This window comes from Ursus americanus, chromosome 23 (assembly GCF_024610735.1).
Source record: "Ursus americanus isolate L20-20 chromosome 23, mUrsAme1.1.p, whole genome shotgun sequence".
In the NCBI taxonomy this organism is placed as follows: domain Eukaryota; kingdom Metazoa; phylum Chordata; class Mammalia; order Carnivora; family Ursidae; genus Ursus; species Ursus americanus.
This window is the reverse complement of record NC_142149.1, coordinates 30,908,027-30,931,046: the sequence shown is the minus strand read 5'-3', so window position 1 is coordinate 30,931,046 and position 23,020 is coordinate 30,908,027. Positions and strand designations below refer to the sequence as shown.

The 23,020-nt window shown below is 55.4% G+C and overlaps 1 protein-coding gene and 1 long non-coding RNA gene across 11 annotated transcripts in view; one reads left to right on the top strand and one right to left on the bottom strand.

Annotated features, from left to right (window-relative positions):
* The window catches only part of CUEDC1 (CUE domain containing 1), an 80,727-nt gene that overhangs the window by 35,246 nt on the left and 22,461 nt on the right, over nt 1-23,020 (top strand). For 7 of the 8 annotated variants that reach the window (XM_087854533.1, XM_045773176.2, XM_087854532.1 and 4 more), the window contains one exon: nt 14,906-15,002. The gene's annotated coding sequence lies outside the window, so the exon portion shown is untranslated. Of the gene's footprint in view, nt 1-12,440; nt 12,463-14,905; nt 15,003-23,020 lie in introns of those variants that run through there. The other variant, XM_087854530.1, reaches the window with a different exon arrangement.
* Nucleotides 8,803-17,691, bottom strand: LOC123776859 (uncharacterized). 3 transcript variants are annotated; one of them, XR_015721325.1, is made up of 4 exons: nt 17,167-17,691; nt 16,757-17,033; nt 16,457-16,659; nt 8,803-11,094 (listed from the first exon to the last, which is right to left on the bottom strand). It is a non-coding gene; the product is annotated as an uncharacterized LOC123776859 (long non-coding RNA). The 3 variants fall into 3 exon arrangements; XR_015721326.1 differs by having other exon boundaries at nt 8,804-11,094; nt 16,757-16,956; XR_006775511.2 differs by having other exon boundaries at nt 8,806-11,094; nt 16,757-17,687.

Sequence of the window (23,020 nt, the reverse complement as noted above, 5' to 3'; positions counted from 1 at the left end):
GACTAACATAATATAATAAAAAATCATTTAAAAAAAAAAAAAGAAAAGGATATTGTCAGTATTAGTCACCACATAATAAAAGCAACATCTTGATTGTAAAAAAAAAAAAAAAAGAATCAGATCTCTGGGCGGGGGTGGCAGGGACAGAAACAAAGGGCACCTCAATGTTGACATTCCTTCTCCTCTCCAGCTGTTCTCTAGATTTCCTTGATGTTTTCCCTGTGGCCACGGTCCCTCCCTCTTCCCCTCTTAGATAATAATTTGCTACTCACCTCCGGGGTGATGTCTCAAGTCTAGAAGCCCCCAGAATATCCTGAGCCTCTTTGACTTGCTGCGGGGAGCAGGGAATGGAAATTGCATGTTCCTGGTGGGGAGGACTCTAATTCAGTAGGGGACCCTAGACGTTTGTCTTTCAGAAGCTCCCCAGAGATCCTGCTGCACCCCTCCACCCCACAATCCCTGCTCTAGGGGTCCTGAATGCACGCAGGGTTTCCCCATTGATGCGCTGAAGGATTTTCCCTGCGTGGTCTCCTTGGGGTTTCTTTCTTTCACTTTTACAGATGATATTTTTGTTGCTTGTTTGTTTTGTTTTGTTTCTAAGTAGGTAGGTTCCATGCTGGGCATGGAGCCCAGTGAGGGGCCTGAACTCAGGACCCTGAGATCAAGACCTTAGTGTTTGATCAAGAGTGGGACGCTTGGGGCTCCTGGGTACCTTGGTCAGTTAAGTGTCTGCCTTTGGCTCAGGTCATAATCCTGGGCTTCTGGGATCATAGGGCACCCTGCTCAGCGGAGAGTCTGCTTCTCCCTCTTCCTCTGCCGCTCCTGCTGCTTTTGCTCTCTCCCATACTTTCTCTCTCTGTCAAATAAATAAAATCTTAAAAAAAAAAAAGTCAGCCGCTTAACCAACTGAGCCACCCAGCGCCCCTGTTGCTTGTTTTTAAATGTCTCCCTTTATTCTTCCTATGGGGACCTCTATCATCTTGTTTTGGGCTTTACTACCTTTTTACAAGATATCGTTAGATAGTGAAATGGGGGCACGAAGAAATCAAAGTTGCCCAAGGTCACGGAGAAGCCGATATCCACCGTGGAGAATCTGCAGTGTCGTCAGCCTGCTCAGAATGTCTTGCTGGGGCAGAAGGCCCAAGTGTCCAGAGCCTTAGATGTTCGCCGAAATGGGACACGGGTCTGCTCTTTAGACATCTGCTGCCTTTTTATTAGGAGGTGGTGTCTTTTTTTTTTAAGGATTTTGTTTATTTACTTATTTATTTGACAGAGAGAGACAGTGAGAGAGGGAATACAAGCAGGGGGAGTGGAGGAGGGAGAAGCAGGCTTCCTGCTGAGCGGGGAGCCCAAGTTGGGGCTCGATCCCAGGACCCTGGGATCATGACCTGAGCTGAAGGCAGATGCTTAATGACTGAACCACTCAGGTGCCCCGGGAGGTGGTATCTTCTTGCCTCCTTCCAGTGGGTTCCAGGCCTGCATAATCACAACTGACATAGGCAGGCAGGTCCAAGGACCCAGAGGGGGCCCCACAGGACCAGCCAAGAGGGTCCTTGGCTTTGTGCAGGATAGAAATCAAATGCAAGCCAGGAGGAAATGAAAGTAGACTTTACTGAATAGCGTTAAGTGATAGAGTATAGCAGACAGGGTGTCTGAAAAGCTCAGAAAGGAGAGGAGACTTGGGGCGCCTGGGTGGCACAGCAGTTGGGCGTCTGCCTTCGGCTCAGGGCGTGATCCCGGCGTTGTGGGATCGAGCCCCACATCGGGCTCCTCTGCTATGAGCCTGCTTCTTCCTCTCCCACTCCTCCTGCTTGTGTTCCCTCTCTCGCTGGCTGTCTCTATCTCTGTCGAATAAATAAGTAAAATTAAAAAAAAAAAAAAAAAAAGAAAGGAGAGGAGACTGTCTCCTTGTTGCTGGATTAGGGGTTTATACAGGAGAAGGGTCCAGGGTGTTCCTTCAGGAATCCAGGGTACGGTCCAAAGAAAGGGAGCGTCAGGTGAACAATAGGTGTTCTTGCATAAATCACTGAAGGTAGGGGAATCGATGCCAGTGTGGGCCGAGGTTTGTTCGAAACTAATGTCCTGGAACATGTTTGGGACCCGGTTCTTCTTAGATGTTATCAGGTGTTTAGGGGCCAGGATGAAACTCAGAGAACAATTCACTTCCTTGCTTCCCCCTTGGAGTGGGAAAGTAGCTTCTTTGGTTTACCCAGATGCAAGGCGAACTATAGAGCGTGAGGGGTACCCGGATGGCTCAGTCAGTTAAGCGTCCAACTCTTGATTTCAGCTCAGGTCATGATCTCAGGGTCCTGGGATCGAGCCCCACGTTGGCTCCGAGCTCAGCGACGTTCTGCTTCTCTCTCTTTCTCTCTCTGCCCCTCCCCCAGCTGGTGTTCTCTCTTTCTCTCAAATAAATAATTAAAATCTTAAAAAAAAGGAAAAAAAGAAAGAAATATGGAACGTGAGTAAATGGGGCCTTTCTAAAATGGAGTCCCTTCAGCTTCTCTGTCTCACAACCGTTGTTCTCGTTTGCTCGGCCTGCTTCCTTGGACATCTGTTCTCCTAACAATATCTGCCCATAAATCTTGTCTCCGGGTCCTGGGTGGCTTAGCTGAGGACAAACGAAGCCTGCAACTGGCGACCAAACCTTCACCATGGCTACACGTGGGTGTGACCACAACTGCCCGTGCTCGCTGGCAGGAGCCAGCACCTGCCCCTCAGGCCACGGCCGTGTGCGGGCAGCGGTGCCCGGGGCTGCAGGGGTGGGCTGTTTGGCTGCTTTTGGAAGGAGCCCTTTCTGCACGTTTCTGTGGTAACTTAATGCTGTTGTAATTCTTGGTTTCCGTGGAGAAAAGAGATTTTCGTTTTGTGCACCCGGACATACAGTAGGTGCTCACTAAGTATTTTTTTGACTGACAGTGAATGCGGGAGTGAATAATTAGAAGTCTGTGTGTGAAGGAAAAGATTCCGTTTCCCTGAGACATTCAGAAGCCCTCCCGGGTAATGCGGGGCCACCGAGGAAGGGCCCTTCTGGGCTCTGCCCATAGGAGCCGCCAGGGAAGGTGGCAAACGGTACGTGCCACATTGCCCATCGCCAGGTCCCTTACCTAGGGCGCTGTCCCCGTTGCCAGACCCCCAGAGCTCGGTCAGCGCGGAGCGTGCTCTGAAAGGACAGAGGGAGGTCGGTCCTGGCTGTTGGAAGAGACTGCCTCCTGCACAGGGGAGCTTGAACGAGCTCTTGAAAGCCGGGCAGGGCTTGTTGAGGACCGAGGTGAGGGTTCTAAAGCATGGTCTGTGAACCAGTGGCGTGAGCAACACCGGAGCACTTGCTAGACGCACACATTCTTGCCTCCCCCACCCCCCTCACCCCCGGCCCCAGACCTAGGGAGCAGGAGCTTTGGGGCTGGAGCCCAGCAGTGTGTGTTCAGCACTGCGGGTGACCCTGAGGCTCGCTGAACGGGGTGAGCGCCAATGCAGACAAGGAAGGGGTCTGAGCAGCACAGGAGCGTCGGGGAGGCAGGAAGTGACCCGGCATAGTTTAGATGAGTTCTTCTGTTGGCGGCCAGAGAGAAGACAGGACGGGGCAGGAAGGGTGGCCAGGAGGCATCAAAGAAGCAGGCATGGGATGAGCTTGAGGTTTGCGGATCTCAGCGGGATTGCGGGTGGCCTTGGGAACAGAAAGAAAAGCCAAGCGGTCCTGTGATGGGGGAGTGGACAGGCCTGGCGGTGCCTTGGATCCCAGGCACCCTTTTCTTGAAAATGTTTTGAAAATGACTTGTGCGGGGCGCCTGGGTGGCACAGCGGTTAAGCGTCTGCCTTCGGCTCAGGGCGTGATCCCGGCGTTACGGGATCGAGCCCCACATCAGGCTCCTCCGCTATGAGCCTGCTTCTTCCTCTCCCACTCCCCCTGCTTGTGTTCTCTCTCTCGCTGGCTGTCTCTCTCTCTGTCGAATACATAAATAAAATCTTAAAAAAAAAAAAAAAGAAAAAGAAAATGACTTGTGCCCTGTCACATTGTTATATGTTGATCATGGAAAAAGGTAAGAAAGAAGCAAAGAGAGGGAGGCAGAATTCTACTATCCAGGACGACCATTGATAGATGGCGTGTTTTCTGCCGGCCCTTTTTTAGTGCACATTTCCTTGGTGGGGCTGAAAGCATCCTGTGCTGTATCCGTTGGTATCCTGCATTCTTTGCTTGACAAAATATCTTAAGCATTTCCTGATGTGCTTTCAGGCCGTCTCTTCTTATTGTCACGGAAGCTCCCGTAAGTTGGCCAGGGCGGTGCTGGTAAGGAAGGAGTAAGTGAGGCCCCAAGAGAAAAGGAAACTTGGTCCATGACCTTTATGCAGTAGAGAAGGCAATAGTCACACGGCTTGGGTGCGTCAACTCACAAATTCTAAGGAAAAAAAAGGAGATGATGGGGGAAGCTGTAGCTTAAGATAGACTTAAAGGACAAACGACACGCATGACTGAAGTCCAGTGTCCAGGGTTGTATGTTTGGACAGTAAAGAAATGCAAGGAAGTGACCACAGAAGTCAGCGTGTGGCACAGGGATGGGTTGTGGAGTGGCCGCAATGTCTCCTTTCCAGACGTGGATGCTTACATGGGGTTGCCTTACGATAATTCATTAAGCTTACATTTGTTTAGAGCAGTTTTCTTTTTATTTTTTTTAAGAGTTATTTCTTTATTTATTTGAGAGCGAGAGCACAAGCCGGGGGAGGGGTGGAGGAAGATGGAGAAGCAGACTCCCTGCTGAGCAGGGAGCCCAATGCGGGGCTGGGACCTGGGATCATGACCCGAGCTGGAGGCAGACGCTTAACCGACTGAGGGACCTGGGATCATGACCCGAGCTGGAGGCAGACGCTTAACCGACTGAGCCACCCAGGTGCCCGTATCAGTTTTATTTTTTAAAAAAATGTTCAAGGGAAAGAAGATCTTGCTCAAGGATCCATGTAGCAGGGTGGGGGGCAGAACCCAGGCTCAGAGGTTTGCCTCGGGTCTCTGATCCCCATTGTTCTCTCACTCTGTGCGTTGTCTGCTCACCCTCCTCCCGGTCCCCAGCCCCCGATCTGCCACTTGCTGCAACAACTGCAGATCTATGGGTTCCATTTTGGTTGACTTTGAGGGCCAGGCTGAAATGTGCTGTGGGGAGAACGGTGATGGATGGACCTTGCTTGAAATGGGGAAGCTCCGAAGGAGATCGGTCAGGTTAGGAGTGCAAGGGTGTCAGCCATGTCACATCACCGTGTGTGACGTGTGCAGGGCTAGGGGTGCCTTGATCAGTCTTGCTCTCTCTGGTTGGTTCAAAGGCACAGACCCAAACACCCAACATCGCTCGCTCCTCAGAATCCCCTTCCTTAGCCTGGTCCATCACGTTTCCCTGAAATACTGGTTTTTTCTTTATAAGCCCTTACCCCCCCCCACCCACTCCCACACATGGCCCCTCTGCCTCAGCAGCTCTTTTGCTCCGACTCCTTCCCATTGCTCTGGACAAGCCCAGGGAGGCGGTGCCAGGGCCACCATGGGGCGTACCTAGGAGAGAGTACAGTGGAGAAGCCCTGTGATCTAAGCATACCCTTTCTCTGGGCATACAAATTGGACGGCTTTTTCTGAACGTGGTCTTCCGAGGCTCGGACTCTGTGAGGTTTGGAAGTGGGACTTGGGTTTCTAGCTGGACTTCTGCTTCTCCCTGCCTTGACTGGCAGGTTTCATAGAACCGGGCCAGCGCTCTGATCTTGGTAGTGAGGAGGGGTACTAGTGCTCACCCCTGCTCGGGAGAAAGGGGTCTTTGACCCACCCTTCCCGGAAGGACGTGGAACGGCTCCTCTTCTGGGGATCAATGGCCCACAGTCCTTGGTCTCCCACCGACAATTGTCGCAAAGTGCTCCAGGGCTCCATTCTGCCAAGGAGGAGGGGCTCCCCTTTAGATTCTAGAATAGCACTGTCTGATAGAACTTCCAGCAATGTTGGAAACATTCCAAAATATGTCCTGTCCATTTTACCATTAGCCTAGGTGGCTAGTGAACACTTGAAATGTGGTAGTAATGACCGAGGAACTGAATTTTAAATTCCATTTCACTTCAGTTACAGTTGAAATTTGTATTGGCACATGTGATGAGTGGCTTCCTCATTGGACAGCACTGTTCTAGGAGTGGGTCTCTGAGAGGGACACAGTGGCCAAGGCGAGTTGTTTCAGAACTGCCTGCCACCCCTCTTTCCTCTGCGTCCACATACACACATTACACATTTCAGGAAGGCCGTGGATACAATGTCCTTTTCTAACAAAGTCCACTGTTTAAATATTCTTATCTCGAGTGAGGCAGAGCCGCGGCTGACCTCAAATGCGCCCCCACGCATGGCTTCTCTCTGTCTCTGCACCGTCGGAGCTGAGCGGGGCAAGACCTCCGGCAGCCCCGCACCTGAGCGCTCAGAGCCCGGGGTCCCGCCCCGGCATGCCCGTGCTGCTCCCTGCTTCTCCCCTCGGGGAGGAAAGAATCCGGCCCCAGCCGATGCCTGGTAGCTCCGGCCGGGCGCGCTGCTGTGAGTGAGGCTCGGTCACCGGGGTGAACAGCCCACACTGGCGGTTTTGATCTTTCCTCCTAGTGGAACAGCTTGGCCTCAAGTAAGAAGCAGTTTTACTTTCTGGAAGAAGGTGGAGGCTGGGGGCAGTTCTGGGTTTCTTGGCTTGGTATACGGATACACTTTTGAGCAAGATGGGCGGGGGGGGTGGTGGTGCTGGACGGGCACTAGGTGTTCATGAGAGGAGATGGTTCTCTTACCCCCCTGCCCCGTCCTCTGTTTCCCCAGCGTCTAGCGCCTGGGAGCGCCCTGTAATGTGTGCCGGACAAATGGATGAGTCATCGCTGCCTGCCGGAGCACCCTCTTCTTACTCTCTGTCTCTAGTTTCCTTCTGTCCTTCCCTCCCCTCTCCCTGCAGTACCTGCAAGCCGGCTCGCCTCCCTGCTCCCTTTCTAGCCCAGGCTCTCAGATGCATGCTTCATTTCTCAGCACACTCACCGTTTCCGAGTGGGCCATAACCCACCTCTTCCAAACATTCCAGAAAGTACCCCTGCACTACCATCTCCCCGCAACCCCAGGGCCTGTGGGACTCCGCAGGCCATGTGAACAGTCCTCATCAACAGGGGTGTCATTGTCCCCTGGCCCGCTCCATGCCAATGGGGACAGAGCCCCTCTGTGCAGGCAGGATTTCCTGTGTGCTGGTTGCCCTCTATCTGCAGAGCCTGAGTAGCGCCCCCTTCAGTCTGGTGATTCTACCCCTCGGTGCCTCCTCTTGCCTGACTGAAGTCTTCAGTTCTTTTTCTTTCTTTTCCTCTTTTGAGAGAGAGAGGAAGAGCTGGGACTGGGGACAGAGGGAGAGAGAGAATTCCTTGCAGGTTCTACCCCCAGTGTGGAACCCGAGAGCAGGCTGCGGGGCTTGATCTCCCGACCCTGAACCGAAATCAAGAGCCGGACGCTGAACGGACTGAGCCACTCAGGTGCCCCTTTCATTCTTTTTCTTGTGGTAAAATATACGTAACACAAAAGTTACCATTTTAACCATTTTTAGGGGGCAATTCGGTGGCATGAAGTCTGTTCACACCATTGTGTAATTATCCATCACCACCATCCATTTCTAGAACTTATCCATCATCCCAACCAGAAACTGTTCATCCAACAATGACTTCCTTCCCCCATGCCCTCAGCCTGTGGTACCCTCTATTCTAGTTTCTGTCTCTAGGAATTTGTCGGTTCTAGGTAACTCACAGAAGTGGAATCATACAGCCTTTGTCCTCTTGTGTCTGGCTTTTAGCGTGTTTTCAGGGTTCCTCCACGTTGTCGCATCTGTCAGAATTTCGTTCCCTTTTATGGCTGAAGAATACTCCCCCTTTTCCCTTATGTGTACAAGACATTTTTGTTTATCCATTCATCTGTTGGTGGACACTTGGGTGGTTTCTGCCTTTGGGATATGGTGAATAATGTTCTTACGAACACGGGCGTGTACGCAGCATATCTGTTCGAGTCGCTGCTTTCGGTTCTTTGGGGTAGACGCCTTAGGAGTGGAATTGCTAGATCATATGGTAATTTTGTGTTTAACTGTGTAAGAAACTACCAAACTGTTCCCTGCACCCAGCCCCACGCCCCTGTGCGCGCCCAGTCCCACCGGCAGTGCACCTTATTATTTTTTTCAATTCTTAATTTTAAACTACAGAGATAATGCCTGTTTGTGGAAAAACTTCAAAGGATGCAGAGCGGGATGAAGTAAACAGAAGCAGAGCCCCTCCTGCAGCCCCACCTCCAGCATACCCGCTGCTTGGGGCTTGGTGCGCGCGCGTGCAGATGCGCGAGGACGCGCTCAGACGCTTCTGCAGAACTAGCGCCGTGGGCACACGGTCCGCTCATTTGGCTTTTTCATGTCATTCCCTGTTGGCCCCCGAAGGTCTCGGCTGCGTGCTTTTCCGTTTTGGGGTGTATCTTGTGTTACTTATTGGTTAGCGGGTACCGAGAGACGAGTGGGGGCGCTCCCCGTGGTCGCTCTTGCGAACCCCTCTGCTACTTGCACGCGGGGGGCCGCCGTCTCACCGGACCGCAGCCTGTTTGGGGAAAATGGGAGCTGAGCTGGGTAATGGGGAGGCCCTGCCGCCCAGAACCCTCTTTCCTCACCAGGCTCAGCTTTTCCCAACTCGCTCTCCACTCCCAGGACAGCCAAGCCAAGCTGAGCCGCTTGGTGAAGGAGGGCCACCCACCTTTGGGAAGAGGCAGCCTTGGCCAGGCACGCCCTCCCCTCTGGGAATTCCCGGGAGTCAAGTAACTTAGAGCAGGATGGAGAGGTGAGCAGTGGGCTGGAGGGGGGGGGAGGCTGGGGCTCTGGTGGTGTGTGGCATCGAGAAGGTGCTTGTGGGGCTGGCAAGGCATGCAGTGCCCCCCCCCACCCACTAGGAGAGACCCAGTTTAGGCCTGGCAGAAGTCCACCTTTCAAGCCAAGGACCAGCCCGTCTTTTGCCAGCACCTTTTTCTGCAGAGCCCCAGGCAGCTGGTGGGAGAGTACAAAGCGGCCTGGAAAATCCATAAACTGCATAATCAGCCCCTGCATCTTGGCCGCTTGACTCTGTTTATTGCTTCCTGTCCCCGAAAGCCCTTTACAAACAGAGCGGCTTTGAGGGGGGTGAGCTGGACCTGGTGGGTGGCCTGCCTCTGCCAGCCGGCCCCAAACTAGCCCATTCTCTTGTACTCCTTGCTGCCACCGCCCCCCCTCCCCGCGGAGCTCAGGGAGGGTGGGAGCTCAGGGTTGCCTGAGGGTGTGAGAGGACCGCTGCCCCCCAAGGAGGGCAAACCCCCAGAGCTGTTTACTTTGTAATTGACAAAGGACAAGGATCCTATTTCTACCGTTTCCTTGAGGGCCTGGAGGTGAAGCTCTGATGAGGTGCAGGAGGGGAGCAGGTGAAAGCCTTACCCTCTGATTGACCCCTGCAAGGTGGGGAGGGGAGCAGGGGCCCATGCCCGGGGACCTAGGGACAGCCTGCTCAAAACCTGGTTTATTCTTGTATTACTTTTTAAAAAACAGGTCTTTCCCTGTTGACTGACTTTTCTCCCTTCCCTCCCACCACCGCCTGGGGAAGGGGGAGGGGCAAGAGGGAACTCTTTCAGGAAGAGCTGCCGCTCTGCAAAGTTGTGCTAGACAGGGCCAGGGTGCCTGTGAGGGCTGTTTGCTGTCCTTCCCTTGCATCAGGGGGACGGCAGGGGCTACGCGGCACCTGCGTGGTTGGAGGAAGGATGCCGAGCTCTGGGATGGGAGGAGGGGCAGGTAGGCAGTCTTCCCAGCCCTGGGGCTGCCCCTCCCAGCCAGATGTGGCCAAGTGGTCCCTCTCTCGGACCTGGGTCTCTGCCACCCCACCGCCCTCTGCCCAGGGTGGTTGGAAGCCTGAGTTCCCACCCTGCCTCTGCTGCCTTGCTACTCCTTCCTTTACCTGGCTTGCCCAGATGACTGACCACAAAGCCCTGATCTGAAAAGCAGGGGGATGGCTCAGCCTGTGTCCCGCCTCTGTGCGGACCCACCGTGGGTGAGAGGCCTTTTCCGCAGGGGGCTTGTCTAAGCAGACTTCCACGTGGGACCTGTGTGTGTCTGAGCCTGTGTTTTCGGTTGTGCAATTCTGAGCCAGCCGCACCCGCCCAGCTCCTTCCTGAAAGTGAAATGTTACCGTCCTTGCTCAAGAACAAAAGCCCCAAGTTCAGCCCTGCACGGTAATGATTTTCGAGTGTGGCCACTTCCTCCTGTGGGGCCTGCCGCTGAGTGTCGAGGACAGCCCAGACCCCGACGGGGAGGTCCTGCTGGGGGTGGGAGAGGGAGCCTGGCGTGGGCCCCTCCGGGCCTGGGGGGATGTGGCAGAGGAGGCTTGGGGCGGGACTGGCTCAGCTCTGAGCTGGGGTGTGCCCACTTCTGTTCTACTTCCCTGCTCCGGGGCTGCCTCCATGCAGGGCTTCTGCCCCTGCTCCCTGATACCTGGGAGGGGGGGGTCCATTGCCAGGCTGACCCCATGGCCCAGCCCTTCTGGAGCCTCAGTTTCTCCCTTTGCCCATGCATTGATCAGAGGCCCATCAATATAAGTGTAGGGCCAGTGCGGTAAGTGGTTGGGAGTGTGGGCTTTGGGGAAGGATCCCAACTCGCCACTTCGTGGCTGTGAGACCGCAGGCAAGTTAATTCCTCTGTGCCTGCCTCAGTCTCTCCATCTACCCCGTGGGATTGTTGCGAGGATTCCGTGTAGGTGCAGTGCCTCACACAGTGCCAGCGTGGGTCCCTGCCGCAGGCGACGTGCCCAGCCTGGAGCCTGGCTGAATGGACAGGGCTTGTGGACAGCTCGCCCCCAGCGCTGTAAACTGTGAAGTGCAGTGCACACGTAGAGCACCATCAGTTGGGCCAGCCGGCGTGCTCCGAGCGAGACAGCGACCTGTTTCGGGATCCGTAAACGAGGACGATCCGCAGACCGTGGCTGGAACTCCCGGCTGTGTCCCACTGTCGAAGCCGGGTTTCCATTCTTGCCTTTCCTGCTCGTCCTCCCCCGTGGTTGGTCTGTCGGGAGCACACGTAGCTTCACCACCTGTAAAGGCAGCGGGAATCTGACTTTACCCTGTGGATCCCCACAGCTCCACTGTTAAGTATACGTGAGCTCGAAGGACGAATCGAGCCTATGTTTACCACTAGCAAGCAATGCTTGAGCACTTGCTAGATACACTGTGTTACCGGGTGATCAGCAAGGAACCCGGGGACTTCGGAATGTCTAGCTTCCCATGCTGTTGCCTCACAGCCCTTACGTCTGGATAACCTTGCGACCCAATTGTAGGCTGGGGCTGTTTTGGCCATGCCTTCTGTCCGACCCAGCCCTTCATGCCCATTCTGTGATGGGATGAAGGGTGTGCAGGGTCCACACATCCCAGGCGGGGTGCTTCCCGTTGAGAGGCGGAGCGGGTGCGAGTTTGGGCTTGTGGGGTGATTTGGCAGAGCCTTTGTTTGCTGACTGTTGACTAAGCCCAGGTGTGCGGACCCAGTGTTTATAGAATCCTGGTCGTCTCAGGCTGGAATGAAGCAAGGAGATGCTCGGGGGAGGGGAAGTGTCATGGATAATCCAAAAGTCATTTGTTTGGGGCCCAGAGCCAGAGAAAAGGTATTTTTGCAGATCTCCCTAAATCAGTCAGACTGGAACTCTCTTTAATGTGTGCCTACAGTGGATAGGCCCTGAAATTCAGTTCATACACCTGGGAACCATCTGGGGACTCAGGGCAGACACAGAGGGTCTGGAGATCATTTTAGTCCTCCTTGCCCATTTTTCAGATGGGAAGCTGGAGGCCCGGAAAGTAAAATGACTTGCCTAAGGTCACCCGGCTGGCTAGTGATGGCGCTAAAACTAGAATCAGCGTGCGGTCGGGGTCCTCACGCTTTACTGGGCATCAGGATGACCTGGAGAGCTTGTTAAAAAGCAGATTCCCAGGGCACCCCCGCCCGAGATTCCGATGTAATAGCAGGTGGAGAATATGTGTTTTTAGCAAACACCTCAGGGGAGTCTGATGAAGTCTCACCACCCTCTGCGATGGCGGCTTTAACGCAGAGTGTTTGCTTCTGAGACTGACAGAAAAGCACATTAACATTTCCCAAGAGCAGGCCGGTAGCAGGAGGGGAAACAGGCAGAGATGCAAACAGCTCGGGAGACGAGAGCATGGGGGCTGAACCCAGGCTTTAAAACCCTCGCGAGGAACTAGTGTGTCGGGAGACTTGACAGGCACGCTGGTCTCTGCCATGTGAGGCCACGGGGGTTGGATGTGGCACAGCCCCGGACAACCTCTAGGTCACACATGACTCAGTAAAATGGCTCTGGTCCTGGTAGAAGGCTGGGATGGACAGTGCTAGATGCCCGTGAGGACTAACCAACACCAGGCCCGGGCAGCATGACCCAGCACTCGGTAAATGGCAGGTTCTCTGATTATGTGTAACTTCTGGGGGAGAGGGGCCGAGGGGCTTGGTGTCCTTATAGAACGGACTTCTGCTGAGGATCTCATATGAGGAAAGGGGTGGAAAGGGCTTCTGGTTCTGTAGCTAAGAAAGGGTACCAGTCCTTCCAGCCCCGGGGGGACTGGGATACGGCCACCTCCTTTTGCAGACGTCATGGTTTGTCCCTGGTGCAGCGGTGCCTCTCTCTGGCCCTGAGCCACCCCCCCCCCCACCATGTCCTTGCATCCCCGGGAGGTTTCCGTGAGTGGATGTCAGAGGTGAGACTCATTAGGGGCTGTTTCTATTTTCTAGAGGTGGAGACTGAGACCCCTGGAGGCAAAGAAGGCTGGTTATGGGAGCCCCAAGAGTTCCCACCCCCTTCCTCTGACTATCAGATTTGAAGGCCAGGGCTGGCAGCCCCGCTGGCCCGAGGCCCTTCCCTGCGCTCCGTTCCAGGCACTGATCCTGCGAGCAACTGGGAAGGCAGTGCCTCTGGTTCTGGCCAGCGTTGCTGCGGGTCAGGTCAACCTGAACTCACCTTTGCTGGCTCAGACACTGTAGAAGCCGTTCTGGGCACCGATGGGGAAGAGAGAAAGGGCTGGGGGCCTCCCGTGGCCCTGCCATCGGCCTAGTGAAGGGAGTGGCCCTCGTGGTGGGCTGGTAGTGCGGTTAGTGTGTGTGGAGGAGAGTGTGGCTATAATTTTAAAAACACAGCTTCAGAGTTAGGGGAAGAGAGGACTGGACTGAGGACCTGGGGCGGAGGGCAGTGTTCAGGCGAACCTGATGAGGGCTGTTTGTGTCCCGCAGCCTTGCGAGCGAGTGGGTTTGAGTGAGCTGGTGCGTGTCGCACACTCAGGACACGCGCTGCTTTGGAGTTGCTAGTGTGTGCACCACACGGAGAGGGAGCACTGGCCCAGGACTCTGGGTTCAAATCCCAGCTGGGATCAAATCGCAGGCCAGGGAGCTCTGTGACCTTTGGCAACGAGCACCATCTGGAAGTGAGAACACAGGATTTCTTCCTGCCGTCCTAATCTGGCCTCTTTAGAGGGCATGGGTGGGCACGGAGCTGTGTGGGGTGAGGCGGCGTGGACAAGGGAGGGCCTCAGGCTGGGAGGGGATGCCTGGCGGCTGGTTTCTGGGCGCCCGAGGCTGTGGAAGGGGAGCTCTGCTGCTGCACGCGCTGAGAAGGGGCCAAGGCGAGGAGGGGGTGGCAGCCTGTAGTTGGGGGAAATAGCTCTAAAGAATCCCATCTGCTCTCCGGGCTGGCCCTTTTTGCTGGGGTGGAATTTCTGATGGTGTCTTGGCTGCCAGAGGGGGAGGGCCAAGGCCCTCCCTGCCACAGCTGCTGCCTGTTCTTTTGAAGCTCAGGGCCAACCACCCCCTCCCCAAGGCTCTGCTCCCCAGCCCTGGGCCTGCATTCCTCAGCTGCCAGAGCCGGCACTTCTGAGAAGGCCACTCAGCCTGCGTGCCTGCGTTTGTTCACCCCTGGTGGTGGCAGGGAGCCCCTCCCCAAGAGGGCAGGCCCCCAGGAGGAGTGGGAGGCCTGGGCGACCCAGGCCCCAGTATATTCCAGTCCCTTCTCCCCAAGCATGCATAGCAGAGTATGGCCAGGAATGGGGCTGTTGGCCCAGCTCCCTGATCCACTCAGGGGGCCCCAGAGCCCCCCAACCTGAGGCCCTCAACCTGATGGGAGGCCTTTGTGCTGCACACTGTCCCCCTTCGGGGCTGGATTCAAGATCGTAACCCCAGGCCTGACTCCTGGGCCAGGCTGTAGACTCAGCCCCTGAGAAGTGTGTGGCCTTAGGGCCTTACTAACAGCTGCCCCAGGCTGAGAGCGGCTATGTGGTGCCCGTGGCATGAATCCCCCTGGAGGGGCACCCGTCCTCCCAGGAACAGGTATCCCATTCTACAGATGAGGACACTCACTGAGAGAAGCCCCACTCACCCAGGCGGTGGTGAGCAGAGGGTAAGCTGAGGTTGGCCCAGAGCTAAAGCTCCCCTTGTAACCTCCGTGCTCTGCTGCCTCTTCCCCCAGACTCCACACCGTTCACAACCAACATGTGGTTTCCCCTCCGCAAGGAGCTTCCTGGCTAGACCCGGCCCTGCCCTGCCCCGGAGGACCCCCCAAGCTGTGGTCTGACCTCTGGAACAGCTGTGGCATCCTCCACGGCCCTTCATTCTCCCCTGCAAGGCCACCAGGAGGTGGGCGGGCCCCTGAGCAGGAGGGAGCACTGGGGGAGGAGGGGTGCCTCGCTCCCACTGAGGCAGGACTGGCGAAGGCCTGCTGGACTAGTAGAGACAGGAAGGATGGAGCCCAGCCTTGAGGACTACAGAAATTCTAAAGTCCTGGAGGCTCTGTGGTTTGCTTTTTTCTTCCGACTTTTTTCTGCCATCATTCAGTTTTTGCTTTGTTTTGTTTTAATTAGAGAGACGGTATAAGGTGGAGATTAAGAAGAGCATGGACTCTGGGGCCAGACCGTTTGGATTCAAATTTTGGCTCCATCACTGACTGTGTGACCCCACGTAAGTTATTTAAACTCTCTGGGCCTTATTTTCCTTATCTGTGAAATGGGTATTATAATTGCTTTACTTTGAGGCTTGGATGAGATAATGCATGCCGAGTGCTTAGAAAGTACACGGCACGTGGTTAGCGCTCATAGACATTGCTATAATGATTATTAAAAAGTGGTTCGTGTCTGTTGTCGATAATATACCTACACAAAAAGGTTAACAAATCACTGGCGTTGCTGTCATTTTGCTATTCTTTATAGGATATTTGCTTATTTTATTTTTAAATTAATGAATGACCATGAATCAAAATTTAAAAGATATATAAGATTTACAGTGAAAAGTTTCCCTGATCTGTCTCTTAGGACCTAATTCCATCCAGCAGAAACCTATAGGATCAGTGTCTTATGAACGTCCTCTCCATACATACTGACACGCACATACCATAATGTCCTATAGCACCGTGACTGTGACTGTACTTGCTGTGTTCTGCCTTGCGTTGCTCCCCTTAGCGATAGGGCAGAGAGACATAGAGAGACGCCTCGTTTCTGTTTACTCTTGTATGGTATTCCAGGATACATATTATATGAATTCCATAGAAGTGGGATTCATGGATTGGTGGGTGGGTGCACAGTGTGGGTTAGTGTGGGGGGAAGGGGGCAGGAGTCGGACTTCTGCTCCTAGGACCCTGCCCTGCTCACCCCGAGCACCCCTCCCGAATCCTGGTTCCTCGGCCTGGATTCCCTGGGCATGCTCAGATACTAAATTGTGTGGCATCCTTGACTGACCACCCGTCCCAGGAGCCCAGAGACATCTGGGACTGTCCAGACTTGAGAGCTCAGCTCCAGACCATGCAGGCCCTGCCTGTGGAGGGACCTGGAGCCCAACTGCCCGAAGGAGAGGCCCAGGGAGGATGCTGGCCCCTCTTCCCCAAGGAGCTGGACCCGGGCCAGCATGAGCTCATGCCTGGAGCCAGCCCAGCTTTACTGGCCTGCACCTGAGCTGCCAGTGACTCCCTTCTCTGAGTTTGGGCCACTGACTTGGTCCCAGGGACACATACACTGCCACCAGCCCAGAGGGGCTCCTCAGGACCACGGCCCCTGGGTAGGGCATTGGTGGCCAGCACCCCTTCTGTCCACTGACATTTGATCTCCTCGCAGGCTCCTGGATTGAGTGTCTTGGCTAAGCTGCTAGAATTTGTTGATGGAGAGAGGGATTGTTGTGGAAATAGTTTTTAAGCAGCTCAGGTCGAAGTGGGAAACAGTTGGTCGTCCAGGCAACTAACAACCTTGGTGGGGTGGGGACAAGGTTTCTGTAAGGAAAAGGCCACGGGCCTTCCTCCAGGATGAGGCTCTGCCTGCAAACTTCTCCTTCCTCTTCCCTTGCTCCCCCAGCACGGGCCCCAGGCACCCCCAGCCTCCCCCAGGGCCGCTGTGCCCCGCTGAGGACTCAGTTCAACACGCGGTTACCTGAGTTCTCGCCCCGTGCCTGGCTCTGCGCTCAGCTCTAGGAATACAGAGGGGAGGTGGAGCTGAATGGATTTACAGCGTCGATTCTGGAGTCCGACCTCCCGTGCTCAAATGTGTGACCCGAACAAGTCACTGGACTCTTCTGTGCTTCGTTTTTCTATCCATAAAGTCGAAATCGTAGTGACAGTATGCACCTTGCAGGGCTGCAAAGAGGGGATGAAAATGTTAGCATGCAGAAGGCACTTGCAATAGGGTTGGCTCGGAAAGAAGCAGGAGATAGTAGGTTATCACTACTATTACCATTATCCTACCGAGATGAGCCAAACCAATGGCACGTCACTCATGTTTGAGGACCTTCCTCTTGGACCTTTTCAACTGGAATGCACAAGTGGCTTCTTGATGGTGCCTTTTATAGCAGCCAAGCCCTGTCCGGGAGCCTCAGGAGCAGAGATGAGCGAGGACGGTGTCCTTGGGACTGAGGCTGCTGGGCCAGTCCTTCCCTAGGGGAGGGACCTTATTAACTTCCACTGAAACCTCTTACCGTAGGCCCTACCGCAGGGCTCTTTTGGCTACACACCTGGCCATGGAAGTTGAGGCAAGAGAGAGAAGAATTAGGAAAGCAAATGTCTTTCTTTTCCTTTTTTTTCTTCTACAGATTTTTAAAAGATTTTTTTCTGGGAAGGGGGACTTTTGTTCGGCCCCAGACTTACATGGGACTAAATGATGGGGTGTGGCCCAGAGAGGTAAGTGGGCAACCCAAGGTCACACAGCAGGGCACGGCAGAGCTGAATGTGTCTTCCCCTCTTCCGCCTGTTCCTCTCAGTCCAGCCAGGCCTCCTTTCTCCTCGGGCTGTGCCCATCGTGCCCCCAGAGGTGGGCACAGGTGTGGCTGGCCCGCAGCCCGGTCCCCTCAGAACGAGGCTGGCTTTGTCGCCGTCACCCCAGCAGCTGTGGCCGGTTGAGTTTTCCGTTAAGCCTTTTCCACGCCTTGGGCAGGAGCAGGAGGCTCGGCATTTAAAGGTCACCCGGCTTTTGAAGCTGCAGCGACATTAATAGCTTGGGAAGAAAACAAGCCTGTGCCGGGGCAGGAGGACAAGGCGCCTCTGTCAGGGCTGCCCCGCCCTCCCCCCAGCAGGGCGCGCACACGCATCCACACACTTCCACGCTCGTGCACCCGCACCCGCTCGCAGACCCCGAGAGCCTCTCTCCGTGTCTTGGGCCCCCACCTTCCCTTCTCCCCCCTTGGCGGCCTCTCCAGCTCAGCAGCCCAGATGCGCAGCCGGCCTCCCTGAGCCCTGCCCCCATGACAACTGAGGTGACAATTGGACAAGGATGCAGCTGCCCTTCGCCCGGCAGTCTCTCCATTAGCGCTGCCGTTACCCACTTCAGGTTTCCCCAGGACTTAACCATGGTTACACAAGCGTCCCAGGGGTCATATGACCTCATTCCGGCCCCGCTGGCTTTTGCAGCCCGGATTCCTGATGAGACACCGTAAGCCGGGGCCTCGTCTCCTCGTTCGGGAACGAAAGGGCTGGCAAGCGGCGTGCATCTTGCTTGCCAGTCGTGCTCACTTGGTAAAGGCTGTGCGGGCTCCACGAGACAATAGTAATACCTGGATGGATTCGTGAGGTCTGCCAAGCACGGGGCTAGAAATTGGTGGCGTGCGTGAGCCTTGTGTTTCCCACTTGGAGAATAAATTCATTTGAAACTCTTCCAGTCTTGGGTCCTGAGACCCTTGGGCTGGGTGGGTTCCTCTCTTTTTCAGTCCGAGGTGGGGGTGGGGCAGATTCTTGGGTTCTAGGAGAGAAGCTGCTCTGTTTGCCCTTTCCCTGGGAGCCGCTGGGGCTGAGCCCTGGGACACCACCTAGTGGCCTGGGATGGCGGTGCCACTGGGCTGGGCCCAGATCTGAGGCGAGAAGGGACAGCGAGTCCCCTCTGCAGGGCGGGATCACAGCAATGACAGATGGATCACAAGATCTGGTGTGTCCCTTGTCCCTGGGGATTTTCAGAGGAGGAAGCCAGAGGTGTGCAGAGACAGAGCTGGCCTCGGGCAGTCCCTCCTCCTTCTAGAAGAGAGAGGATGGGGGAAAGCAAAGTGCTGGCAATTGGGACCTCTGGCCTCCTAACCCCACATCTCTTCTTGAGGCCTCCTGTTCTCCCCTACCTTTCAGGGTTGGGTCCTCTCAGGGCACAGTGGAATGTTAAGTCAGATCTTGGACGCGTTCGACTTTCTGTCCCCTGGAGCTGACACTGGCTTGGCAAGGGACAATCCTGCTGTCAGCCTTGTGTGCCTTGTAAGGGAGGAAGCCCTCAGGCCAGGCTGCAGGAAGCTCCTGGGACCTTAACCAGGGCACTGACTCGGCCTCAGTTATTTGATCTGTGAAGTGGGTTAATAATGCATGCCCCTATAGAAATGATAGGTTTTTCATGAAGACTCAATGAGACCGTAGAGGTTCAGAAAGGGCTTTGGAAACTAAGAAGTCCTGCTACTGCCTGTCTTGCTATGAGCCAGAGGAGCAAGGGAAGGGAAGATGACCTATACTTCATGGCGCTCTTGCCTCTTCCTTTCCCTTCTTTATCCACCTAACAAATCACCGTTGTCAGCGGCAGGCACTGTGCAGGCACTGTACCCAGCACAGTGAATAAAGCACAGGCCTGGCTCTCGTGGAGCTTACCTCCGAGTGGCGGAGATGGTCAACGGCAAGGAAACATGATCTCTCAGGTGGTCTGTTCCAGAAGAAGAACAAAGCAGGCCAAACGGTGAGGGAACGGGGCAGATAGAGGTGGTGCTTGATAAGGCTGTGCTTGAGTAGGGACCCGAAGGAAAGGAGCAGGGGAGCATCGGGGCCCCGGGATGGGAGCGTGCATGGCTTGCAGGTGGGTGAGCAAGGACCCAGGACGCCCAGAGAGAGTGAGGGGAGGGGACCGAGTGAGGTTTGACGGCAAAGGCAGGTGGCCCAGGCAGGACCCCACACGGTGTGGGCCCTGGCAGACCAAAGTAAGGCTCTAGGTTGTGTTCTGAGGACATGAGGAGCCATGGGGGGGAGGGAGGGGTTGGAGCAGAGGAATGGGGCAATGGGGGGCTGGTAGCAGGGGAGGTGGTGAGCTGCGGCCAGGTTCTGGGATGGTTTTGAAGACAGGAAAGATGGGATTTGCTGCCACTGGGTGTGGGGTGTAAGAGAATTCGGGCACTCAAGGAGACGCCCAAGCTTTGGGCCCGAGTCACGTGGAGCTGCCATTCACAGAGATAAGGAAGATGGGAGGGGCAGGGTGGGGGAAGGACCACGAAGTCCGAGGGCCGTTACGTTGGAGCTGCTATTGGACATCCAAGCGGGGGCGGCAGGTCAGCTATGCAAGTATAGAGTTGAAGGGCGTGTTCCCAGGAGGCATCAAGGCAAGAGAAATTTGGGAGCCTGTATTCAGCATGTAGATGGTATTTAAAGCCACGGGACTGGGTAAGATTGTTCAGGCTGTGAGTGTAGCCAAGGGCCAAGGCCTGTGCCCGAGGCCACGCCAACCTGTCCCGTGGCGCTTACTAGCTCCAGGCCCCCGTGTAAGTTCCATCACAACATCCCTTCAGGTGGTATTACACCTGTTCTTACAAATGAGGAAGCTGAGGCTAGGAGGCGTGAAGTGGTTTCTCCAAGTCACACAGCCTTACTGGGCTCCGTCAGAGTGGGAGCCCAGGACCCTGGCTCTGGGCCTCTCACATCTCCTGGTCCTGCAGGAGACTGGCTGGGCTGACCTTGGGCAAGGTCAGGAGAACAGCACTCACTCGGGCAGCTGGCCCACCTCCCTGGGCCAGGCCAGGAGTGACTCAGGCCTTGGCTGTCTCCTCACCCTTGGAGTGAGGATTGGCAAGCTGCTGTCCCCCTCCTCCCAGGCCCAGATTCCTTCACGGGGAAGTGGAAGGCCTGGCTCCCTGGGACCGGGGGGAGGACAGGTGTGGGATTTCTGCTTCCCAGTCCCCAGGTCACTCACAGCCCAGAGTTTGGGAGAGCTGTGGAGTTGGCCTCCAAGACCAAGACATCTAACAGGCTCAACGGGTTTCATGAACTTCCTTTTTCAGAAGTGGGTCAGGGGTTATCTCCCTCTGTTGCCCTGCCAGCACCCGGCAGCTGGGGTTCAGAGAGGTAGAGCAGTTTCCCCAAGGTCACGGAGCCGGCTCTGGGGCCCGGCCAGTAGACACCCCTCCCCCAGTGCTGTCTAGGTCACATCTCCTCTGCTGGAATGTCAGCCAGGCCATGCCCAGTCAGTCTTCTGAGCCTGGGCCACCCGTGGCTGCATTTCTGAGGCTCCTTGGCTCCAAGCCCTCCAAGCCTGACTGGGCACTTTTGGCTCTTAGGAGGTGGGTTCCTGGTTCTGGCCTGTCTACGTACTGGCTGTGTGACTTTGTGCAGGTTACGTGACTTCTCTGAGCTGGTTTCCGCAGCTATGAGATGGAGATAATAATGGGTCTCCGGAGTTGCAATAAAGGTTAAACGTGAAAGCGCCGGCACAAGCTCGTACACCGAGGTCGCCTCTGCCTTAATTCTTCCACGTGTTTTAAATTGCTTTTCCTTTGAGCCACGCTGGTTGCACAAGGCAGGACGACACTGACCCCCAGCACGGCCCTTCCCCCTGCTCCCAGCCGTGCTAGCCCCCCTAGGCCCTGGCCTCACGCTCTGCCCTTGAGCTTAGCGAGGGATGGTCCTCACGGGGTAGGGGTGGGGGGCCTGCATCCCCCACCTGGTGCTAATTATGGGCAGCTCGGCTTTTGGGTCTGTGGTTCTTGCAGAGTCCTGTGGAGATGGTATTTCTGAACAACCAGTCCTGTTTCCCCGCACTTCCCATAGCGTTTCTGAGTCACCTTCTCAGCCACAGGACCACCTGTGGTGGGAACGTGTAGGTTTTGCCACCACTGGCCATGTGTCTTTGAGCCGTTCTGATAAGTCCTGGGTGGTAGCGTCTTCGTCGGACGTGCGGAGCGGGCTGCGGGGCTGGCCCAGGGTCGTCAGCCGTGCCCCATCGTGGCGCACGCAGGAAAGGCTGTTTCTCCAGGCTTCGCACCTGGGGTGAATGGAAGAGGAGGTGGCTTGACCGGTGGTGTCTCCAGCTGCCCTGGCCAGCCAGCCTCCCCTGGGGCTTCGAGAATCAGTCCTTCTTCTAAGGCCTGAAGGACTCGCCCACCCTCTCCACGCTGGGGAAGAGCTTGGCCCGTGTCCCGACTGCTGCTGGCTCTTCGCCAGCCCTCTGGGGCCGTGGCAACACCCGTCAGGCAGCTCGCCGTGTTCCAGGCACTGCACGGGGGATGATCTTGCTCCGTTCCCATCCAAGTCCCGTAAGTATAGGTGAGGGCACTGGGCACAGAGAGGAGAGGACCCTCCGAGGTGCCATGGCTGGGGAGTGGCAGAGCAGGGACGGCAGCCTGGCTCTGAACCCCTGCACTTCCTGTAGACGGTAGGCGTGTGGGGACGACCTTCCTGACACTCGCAGCCCGAGGGGCCAAGCCAGGGGGCTGCTAATGGGGGAAATGTGGACCCCATCATCTTCCTTCTTCCGCCACCAGGGGTGGCTCGGGTCCTGGCTTCTGTCTCCAAGGGTCTGCCCTCGGCAAAGTGAGAGCCCGGTCCCTCTCTCCCTTAATAAATGATTTGCAGGCCAGTGAGAAGGTGGCTTTACTCCAGAGAGGGTGTTAACATAAGGCACTGACCCGTAGGTGTGATGACATCAGCATAGCAGATGGCAGCCCTGGGCACTGGCTTCTGGGGCCTTGCGCCCCCAAGGTCTCAGTTAGAGGCCTCAGCGCAGGTTTCCAGAGCCCAGGACAAAGGCGGAGGCTCCAGGGTAGAGTTCCGGCAGAGTCAGAGCAGCATGCTCTGACCTTCCAATGCAGCAGGGGTGGCGGAGAGGTGGCATGGGGGTTGGGGTGTCTAGAGCTGGCTGTGGGACGCCTTGTCATACTTGGCTCCCTTCCTGTGCTCATTTTCATCACAGTTCTTGGACTGACCATTTGCGGTCACCCCTCTGTGTCTCCTTGTAAAATGGCTTTGGCCTCCCTGGGCTGTGAGTTGCTCATTTGGGAAGACAAGGGGCTGGAAGAAGTTGGGTAATACATCATGCCTCACCCAGTCAATAGAATACTACTCAGGCATTAAAAATGGCGAAGTAGATCTGTATGTTCTGACATGAGAAGATGGCTACGAAAAATTATTAAGTGGAAAAAGAAGTTGCATAGAATTTAAGGTTTGATCACATTTCTGGAAAATAAATTCATACATACGGTAGTGGACGCCTAGAGAAAGTATCTAGATGTAGATACAGCAGAGTGATAATAGGTGTCTTCCAGAAGCTGGAAGGGATTGTGGTTCTGTGACATCAGTGTCCAGAGGCAGCCTGGGGACCAAGTGCTTCTAGTTTTCCATTCTTTTTTCTTTTTTAATATTTTATCTATTTATTTATTTGAGCAAGAGAGAGAGAGAGAACACGTACAGGGAGGGGCACTCCCCTGCCGAGCCGAGGAGATGCACCAGCTTGGCAAGGAGTCTGCTTCTCCCCGCCGAGAGCCTGGCAGGGCTTGTTCAC